This window comes from Procambarus clarkii, chromosome 21, assembly GCF_040958095.1.
Source record: "Procambarus clarkii isolate CNS0578487 chromosome 21, FALCON_Pclarkii_2.0, whole genome shotgun sequence".
Classification (NCBI taxonomy): Eukaryota; Metazoa; Arthropoda; class Malacostraca; order Decapoda; family Cambaridae; genus Procambarus; species Procambarus clarkii.
In genome coordinates, this window is record NC_091170.1 from 26,065,359 (window position 1) to 26,074,830 (window position 9,472).

The window sequence follows — 9,472 nt, forward strand, 5'->3', positions numbered from 1 at the left end:
CGGTCGTGATGGTCAAGTGGATTAAGGCGTCTTGTACATACCAGTTGCGTTGCTTCTGGGAGTATGGGTTCGAGTCACTTCTGGGGTGTGAGTTTTCAGTTGCATATTGTCCTGGGGACCATTCAGGCTTGTTCGCATTTGTGTTCCTCACGTGTGCCCCAAAGAATGAGGTGATTTGGTAAAATGCTATGCCCAAGATAACTATCCGAGTGCCGGCGGTGGGGTGGTTCAAATAGTCTCGGCTATCACCTCATTATGTCCGGTCGTGATGGTCAAGTGGATTAAGGCGTCTTGTACATACCAGTTGCGTTGCTTCTGGGAGTATGGGTTCGAGTCACTTCTGGGGTGTGAGTTTTCAGTTGCATATTGTCCTGGGGACCATTCAGGCTTGTTTGCATTTGTGTTCCTCACGTGTGCCCCAAAGAATGAGGTGATTTGGTAAAATGCTATGCCCAAGATAACTATCCGAGTGCCGGCGGTGGGGTGGTTCAAATAGCCTCGGCTATCACCTCATTATGTCCGGTCGTGATGGTCAAGTGGATTAAGGCGTCTTGTACATACCAGTTGCGTTGCTTCTGGGAGTATGGGTTCGAGTCACTTCTGGGGTGTGAGTTTTCAGTTGCATATTGTCCTGGGGACCATTCAGGCTTGTTCACATTTGTGTTCCTCACGTGTGCCCCAAAGAATGAGGTGATTTGGTAAAATGCTATGCCCAAGATAACTATCCGAGTGCCGGCGGTGGGGTGGTTCAAATAGCCTCGGCTATCACCTCATTATGTCCGGTCGTGATGGTCAAGTGGATTAAGGCGTCTTGTACATACCAGTTGCGTTGCTTCTGGGAGTATGGGTTCGAGTCACTTCTGGGGTGTGAGTTTTCAGTTGCATATTGTCCTGGGGACCATTCAGGCTTGTTCGCATTTGTGTTCCTCACGTGTGCCCCAAAGAATGAGGTGATTTGGTAAAATGCTATGCCCAAGATAACTATCCGAGTGCCGGCGGTGGGGTGGTTCAAATAGCCTCGGCTATCACCTCATTATGTCCGGTCGTGATGGTCAAGTGGATTAAGGCGTCTTGTACATACCAGTTGCGTTGCTTCTGGGAGTATGGGTTCGAGTCACTTCTGGGGTGTGAGTTTTCAGTTGCATATTGTCCTGGGGACCATTCAGGCTTGTTCGCATTTGTGTTCCTCACGTGTGCCCCAAAGAATGAGGTGATTTGGTAAAATGCTATGCCCAAGATAACTATCCGAGTGCCGGCGGTGGGGTGGTTCAAATAGCCTCGGCTATCACCTCATTATGTCCGGTCGTGATGGTCAAGTGGATTAAGGCGTCTTGTACATACCAGTTGCGTTGCTTCTGGGAGTATGGGTTCGAGTCACTTCTGGGGTGTGAGTTTTCAGTTGCATATTGTCCTGGGGACCATTCAGGCTTGTTCGCATTTGTGTTCCTCTCGTGTGCCCCAAAGAATGAGGTGATTTGGTAAAATGCTATGCCCAAGATAACTATCCGAGTGCCGGCGGTGGGGTGGTTCAAATAGCCTCGGCTATCACCTCATTATGTCCGGTCGTGATGGTCAAGTGGATTAAGGCGTCTTGTACATACCAGTTGCGTTGCTTCTGGGAGTATGGGTTCGAGTCACTTCTGGGGTGTGAGTTTTCAGTTGCATATTGTCCTGGGGACCATTCAGGCTTGTTCGCATTTGTGTTCCTCACGTGTGCCCCAAAGAATGAGGTGATTTGGTAAAATGCTATGCCCAAGATAACTATCCGAGTGCCGGCGGTGGGGTGGTTCAAATAGCCTCGGCTATCACCTCATTATGTCCGGTCGTGATGGTCAAGTGGATTAAGGCGTCTTGTACATACCAGTTGCGTTGCTTCTGGGAGTATGGGTTCGAGTCACTTCTGGGGTGTGAGTTTTCAGTTGCATATTGTCCTGGGGACCATTCAGGCTTGTTCGCATTTGTGTTCCTCACGTGTGCCCCAAAGAATGAGGTGATTTGGTAAAATGCTATGCCCAAGATAACTATCCGAGTGCAGGCGGTGGGGTGGTTCAAATAGCCTCGGCTATCACCTCATTATGTCCGGTCGTGATGGTCAAGTGGATTAAGGCGTCTTGTACATACCAGTTGCGTTGCTTCTGGGAGTATGGGTTCGAGTCACTTCTGGGGTGTGAGTTTTCAGTTGCATATTGTCCTGGGGACCATTCAGGCTTGTTCGCATTTGTGTTCCTCACGTGTGCCCCAAAGAATGAGGTTATTTGGTAAAATGCTATGCCCAAGATAACTATCCGAGTGCCGGCGGTGGGGTGGTTCAAATAGCCTCGGCTATCACCTCATTATGTCCGGTCGTGATGGTCAAGTGGATTAAGGCGTCTTGTACATACCAGTTGCGTTGCTCTGGGAGTATGGGTTCGAGTCACTTCTGGGGTGTGAGTTTTCAGTTATATATATATATATATATATATATATATATATATATATATATATATATATATATATATATATATATATATATATATATATATATATATATATATATATATATATATATATATATATATGTATATATATATATATTATTAAATATGACCGAAAAAGTAAGATTAATAATTCTAACACGAATTTTCTCAATCTTTCGTACATTTCTTTTCACTGTTGGAGGTAAATAAAAAATCAATTCTCCAAAATTCATTTTTATTTCTAGTCTGACGCGACACGAGCGCGTTTCGTAAAACTTATTACATTTTCAAAGACTTTAGTTTACAAATATACAACTGAATAGAACTTACGCATCTCCGATTTTGTTTATATCTACATTTGAGAGAGGTGGATGGGGTGAGGTGGCATTAATAGGGTATTAATTTCATCAACACAAGACAGAACACGAAACAATGGGTATTGAATAGAAGTGATTGTAGAAAGCCTATTGGTCCATATTTCTTGATGCTTCTATATTGGAGCGGAGTCTTGAGGTGGGTAGAATATAGTTGTGCATTAATTGGCTGTTGATTGCTGGTGTTGATTTCTTGATGTGTAGTGCCTCGCAAACGTCAAGCCGCCTGCTATCGCTGTATCTATCGATGATTTCTGTGTTGTTTACTAGGATTTCTCTGGCGATGGTTTGGTTGTGGGAAGAGATTATATGTTCCTTAATGGAGCCCTGTTGCTTATGCATCGTTAAACGCCTAGAAAGAGATGTTGTTGTCTTGCCTATATACTGTTTTTTTTGGAGCTTACAGTCACCAAGAGGGCATTTGAAGGCATAGGCGACGTTAGTCTCTTTTAAAGCGTTCTGTTTTGTGTCTGGAGAGTTTCTGATGAGTAGGCTGGCCGTTTTTCTGGTTTTATAGTAAATCGTCAGTTGTATCCTCTGATTTTTGTCTGTAGGGATAACGTTTCTATTAACAATATCTTTCAGGACCCTTTCCTCCGTTTTATGAGCTGTGGAAAAGAAGTTCCTGTAAAATAGTCTAAAAGGGGTATAGGTGTTGTGTTAGTTGTCTCTTCATATATATATATATATATATATATATATATATATATATATATATATATATATATATATATATATATATATATATATATATATATATATATATATATATATATATATATATATGTCTCTGTATATATATATATATATATATATATATATATATATATATATATTCTGATTGTGATCGCTGATTGTGTAATATTGTCTTATAAGACTTGATCTACTTGGTGAGGTTGGTGGTATAAGTGGTGAGTCAGGAGTTAGGCTACCACTTGATAAGCAGATGACAGAGTCCTGATGGTATTGGAGTGCAACCTGATAGTATAGAGTGTTGGAGTCAAATTATTATACGTGTATATGTATTGTGCATGTGCTTTGTCCAGTAAATGTATTCAAGTTTGCCGGTGTTTGCCCTTGTCCTAGTGAGGCTTCCCAGAAAGTAGAAGAAAGAGAGAGAAAGAACCACAGCCGTGGACAGGGTGGTATAGTATTACAATAAAATAAAGGGGGATTGAAGAGGTCATATCAAATAAGGAGAGAGTGGGGAGTCGTGGCACCTCGAGTGGGTGTGTGCACGTGACAATGAAGTGAGTATTGGAGCCGCATCCCCTAAACGTGTAACGTTGAGCCCCTCTCCAAGTGCCAGAAGCACCCAGGGTGATCTCCTGGTCAAAATAAGCACTCTATGGAATCTTGGGTTGGTTGTCCGTGAGGAAGGACGACCAACATCATCATAAAAATACCAACTGTTTTAGAGACTTTCTTAGTTATGTGTTGTATGTGGGTGCTGAAGTTGAGTCCCTTGTCTAGGAATAGGCCAAGAAACTTTCCATCATTTTTATTACTATTCCTATATATTTATTCCTATTTATTACTTTATATTCTATTATTTATTACTAGATAATCTATGTCTATTACTAATCTTTTCTGATAAGAACCACGGTTACATCATAATTATGACGAAAACAAAGTGACCCTCCCAGTCGAAGTAAATAAGGGATATACTCACATATATAGGTGATATAGCCTTTATGTACCAGATATATATGTATGTTTAACTGTTTTATGACTGAGAGAGAGAGAGAGAGAGAGAGAGAGAGAGAGAGAGAGAGAGAGAGAGAGAGAGAGAGAGAGAGAGAGAGAGAGAGAGAGAGAGAGAGAGAGAGAGAGAGAGAGGGAGAGAGAGAGAGAGAGGGAGAGAGAGAGAGAGAGAGAGAGGGAGAGAGAGAGAGAGAGGGAGAGAGAGAGAGAGAGAGAGAGGGAGGGAGAGAGAGAGAGAGAGGGAGGGAGAGAGAGAGGGGGGGGGAGAGGTCATAAAAAATAGTGAGTCACACCAAACAAAAAGACGTACCGGTAAACAGGTCAGACACAACCAGTACTATGATGATGCTAAACTGAAAGAGCTTAAATCAATTGCTAGACAGACAGGTAAAGCATATAAGAGCCTTAGAACTCAAATGTTAAAACTGTTTCAGGCCACGCTTGCAGCGGCAAGGAAGAGAATGACTGAACTGAGACAAAATGAATGGGAGGGTTTTGTTAGTGGACTTAACCTGCATACTCCCCTGGGCAAAGCCTGGAAAGGCATAAACAAAATTATTGGTAAAAATACTAGATAAGTTTCACACCCAAACCCGCTACAGAAAGCCAATCAGTTAATTACAAAATGGGCTCAGGTTTCCAGCCTTGGAATGTTACCAGCTAGCACTAGGGAGAAATTGCGGGAGAGGTCCACAGACAGAAATGCTCTCTTAATTTCATGTTGAGCAAGCAACATGATGAGTGTGATGTTCCATATACAGATTATGAATTGGATGCAGCCCTCTCCAGGGGCATTAGCACTGCTCCTGGTGAGGACGGTATCACCAATGATATTCTAAGACTCCTACATCGTGTACCCGGTAACCTATTCACACTTACACAGAAATATGAAATATTTACTTGTTTGTTAATATTTAAATATTAAAAGTAAATATTTACTTCTTTATTTTGACTTCGGGATTCTAGGCTCGATCCCAGAGAGCGACAAAAAAAGTTTGGGCACATTATTTTCACTGTTCACAACTGTTCACAGCAACTGTTCACAACTGTTCACAGCAACTGTTCACAACTGTTCACAGCAACTGTTCACAAAGCAGTAAATATTTTACCAGGATTTAGTCCGCATGTTGTGGGATTACATTATCGGAAACCGAGGGAAAGGGAGATACAGACAGATTCAAAGAGACAGAGATAGACAGGCAAACAGACACATAGAAACTCAGACTGACAACTAGTGACAGGTAAAAAGAGAAAGATACAGACAGAGATCGAAACTGTAAAAGAAAATTTAGTGCCCTCACGTCTGCTCTCCTGAGACTGAGAAAGACCTACAATGTTGATTACCCTTTACACACACAAATCACAATTGCGTGATGCATCAAATGAACAAATCCACAAGGCCCGTGACGAGGATTCGAACCTGCGTCCGAGAGCATTCCAGACGCTGCCTTAATCAACTGAGCTACGACATGTAATTTGTGGATTTGTTCATTTGATGCATCACGCAATTGTGAGATCTGTGTGTAATGAAGTAAGGGCGAAGAGGGATAATGGCCTATTGACATAGCTCGAGTGCATGGGGGGAGTTGTGTAAAACCCTGGTTTGTGCCTCGGAGAGGCTGAAGAATCCAGTAAGTTCAATAGAACTTAGGTTTCAACTCCTTTTCCATGCCGTAACTCAGTCGATTAAGGCAGCATCTGGGATGCTCTCGGACGCAGGTTCGAATCCTCGTCACGGCCATTGTGGATTTGATTACCCTTTAGTTTGTAACTAATATCTTACCTCAATTCTTGTAACATCCTTCCCAAAGTGAAAATTGTCATGTATAGTATTATAAAAGTTTCTAAATTGTTAATATAAATATAAGAACCAGCTGTGGCTAACCTGGCCACCCCAGAATAGCCAATGTCAGATGGGAATTTGTTCTCATGAGAACAGACCTGTGTTCGTGTCTGTCAAAACCGAGTAACTACTTATGTGAATTATGTGTGTCCCGTCTTGAAGCTGCGTCCGTCCATCTCAGTAGTAGGGATGAAGGCATGTGAGTCATTTTTTTTCAGCCCCGAAGAAAATAGTCAGGATTAACCTCGTTCAATATTGTTCATAACTAAAATACTCTCTCACTTCGTTAAAATAGTCAAATGTAACTTCTTTCAGCACTTTCTTAACGTTTTGTCAAGTAAGAAAAAATAGCCAACAATATCTTTCATCACCGTCTAAGACATCTAAAGTTATTCTCAGCGCTGTCGAAAAGTTATTCTCAGAGCCATCAAAAGTTATTCTCAGAGCAAACAAAAGTTAATCTCAATCATCAAAGTTATTTCAGTCATCAAAGTTATTCTCAATCATCAAAGTTATTCTCAGAGTCATCAAAAGTTAATCACAGTCATCATAGTTACTCTCTAAGTCACCTTCATTCATCAGAGAAGCTTTCTAAGACATCTTCGTTCATCAAAGTTATTCTCAGAAACATCAAAAGTTATTCTCAGAAACATCAAAAGTTATTCTCAGAGTCATCAAAATACTATTCAAGTTCTCAAAATTATTCGCAGAGCTATCAAAAAGTTAAACTCAGTCATCAAAGATGTTCTCTAAGATATCAAAGTTATTTTCAGAGTCATCAAAGGTAATATCTAACTCACCTTCGTTGATCAAAGTTATTCTCAAAGTCATCAATGTTGTTCTCTAAGACATCTTCAGGCATAAAATTTCTCTCCAAAATGTAACTAGTTCATCTTATCATATCAAACTTGCACTTCTGTTAAAATATATTTTCTGAGCCACATTACCTTATAACTGTTCTCTGAACTTCACTGCATAACCCTAACTAAAATAGATTACCCAAACTGACTTGACCTAACCTATCCTAACTTAGCTTACCTATCCTAATTTAACTTATCTAACCTAACTTAACTTACCTAACCTAACCAAACTTAATTAAACTTAACCTAACTTAACTAAACATAACTTACCTATTCCAACTTAAAATAACTAACCTAACCTAACCTAACTTATTTTACTTAACTTACCTATTCTAACCTAACTTAACCAATCCTAAATTAACTAACTAAATGTACCTAACCTAATCAAACTTAAGGTACTTAACCTAACTTAACTAAACGTAACCTAACCTAACTAACCTAACCTATCCTAACTTACATAACCTAACCTTATCTATCCCAACTTAATGCAACTTACCTAACCTAACCTTTCCTATCTTGCCTAACAACTTAACTTACATAACCTAACCTAACCCAACTTAATGTACCTAACCTAACCTAACCCAACTTAATGTACCTAACTTAACTAAACCTAACCTAACCTAAGATTGGGTTAGATTAGGTAAGTTAAGTTAGGTTAGGTTAGTTAAGTTAGGTTAGGTTTTGCAAGTTAAGTTAACCAAAGGCATTAGGTTAACCAAACCTAACTTACCTAGCCTATCCTAACTTAACTTGCATAATTTAACCTAACTTAACTAACCTACCTAACTTAAGCTTATCTAACTTAACTTACCTAATCTAACCCAGCTTAACCTAACTTACCTAACCTAACTTACCTAAGCTAACCTGACTAACCTAATCTAACTTAACTAACCTAACCTAAATTACCTAATATAACCTAACCTATCTTACCTAACCTAACCCAACTTATTGTACCTACTTAAACTTAACCTAACTTACCCAAACCTAACCTAACTTAACTTGCAAAACCTAACCTAACTTAACTAACCTAACTTAACCTAACCTAACTTAACTTACCTAATCTAACCCAACTTAACTTTCCTAACCTAACTTAACATAACCTACCTAACCTAACTTACCTAACCTAACCTAACTTAACTAACCTAACCTAACTTAACCTAGCATAACTTAGTTTAAACCTCGTTTTGATCTTAGTATATCTATTAGGTTTTATATAATTTGTTCTTATTCTCCACCCTTTAACCTAACCTTTCAGATGTAGTTGCAGATATATTTTGCTGAATATATTATCCTTAACCTAACCTTTGTTTCTCCTCTTTGTACATTTTTTTATCCAAATCCACCTTCCCACTTAACCTTCCCACTTAACCTTCCCACTTAACCTTCCCACTTAACCTTCCCACTTAACCTTCCCACTTAACCTTCCCACTTAACCTTCCCACTTAACCTTCCCACTTAACCTTCCCACTAACCTTCCCACTTAACCTTCCCACTAACCTTCCCACTTAACCTTCCCACTTAACCTTCCCACTTAACCTTCCCACTTAACCTTCCCACTTAACCTTCCCACTTAACCTTCCCACTTAACCTTCCCACTTAACCTTCCCACTTAACCTTCCCACTAACCTTCCCACTTAACCTTCCCACTAACCTTCCCACTTAACCTTCCCACTTAACCTTCCCACTTAACCTTCCCACTTAACCTTCCCACTTAACCTTCCCACTAAACCTTCCCACTTAACCTTCCCACTTAACCTTCCCACTAACCTTCCCACTTAACCTTCCCACTTAACCTTCCCACTTAACCTTCCCACTAACCTTCCCACGTAACCTTCCCACTTAACCTTCCCACTTAACCTTCCCACTCAACCTTCCCACTTAACCTTCCCACTAACCTTCCCACTTAACCTTCCCACTTAACCTTCCCACTTAACCTTCCCACTTAACCTTCCCACTTAACCTTCCCATTTAACCTTCCCACTAAACCTTCCCACTTAACCTTCCCACTTAACCTTCCCACTAACCTTCCCACTTAACCTTCCCACTTAACCTTCCCACTTAACCTTCCCACTAACCTTCCCACTAAACCTTCCCACTTAACCTTCCCACTTAACCTTCCCACTCAACCTTCCCACTTAACCTTCCCACTAACCTTCCCACTTAACCTTCCCACTTAACCTTCCCACTTAACCTTCCCACTAACCTTCCCACTTAACCTTCCCACTTAACCTTCCC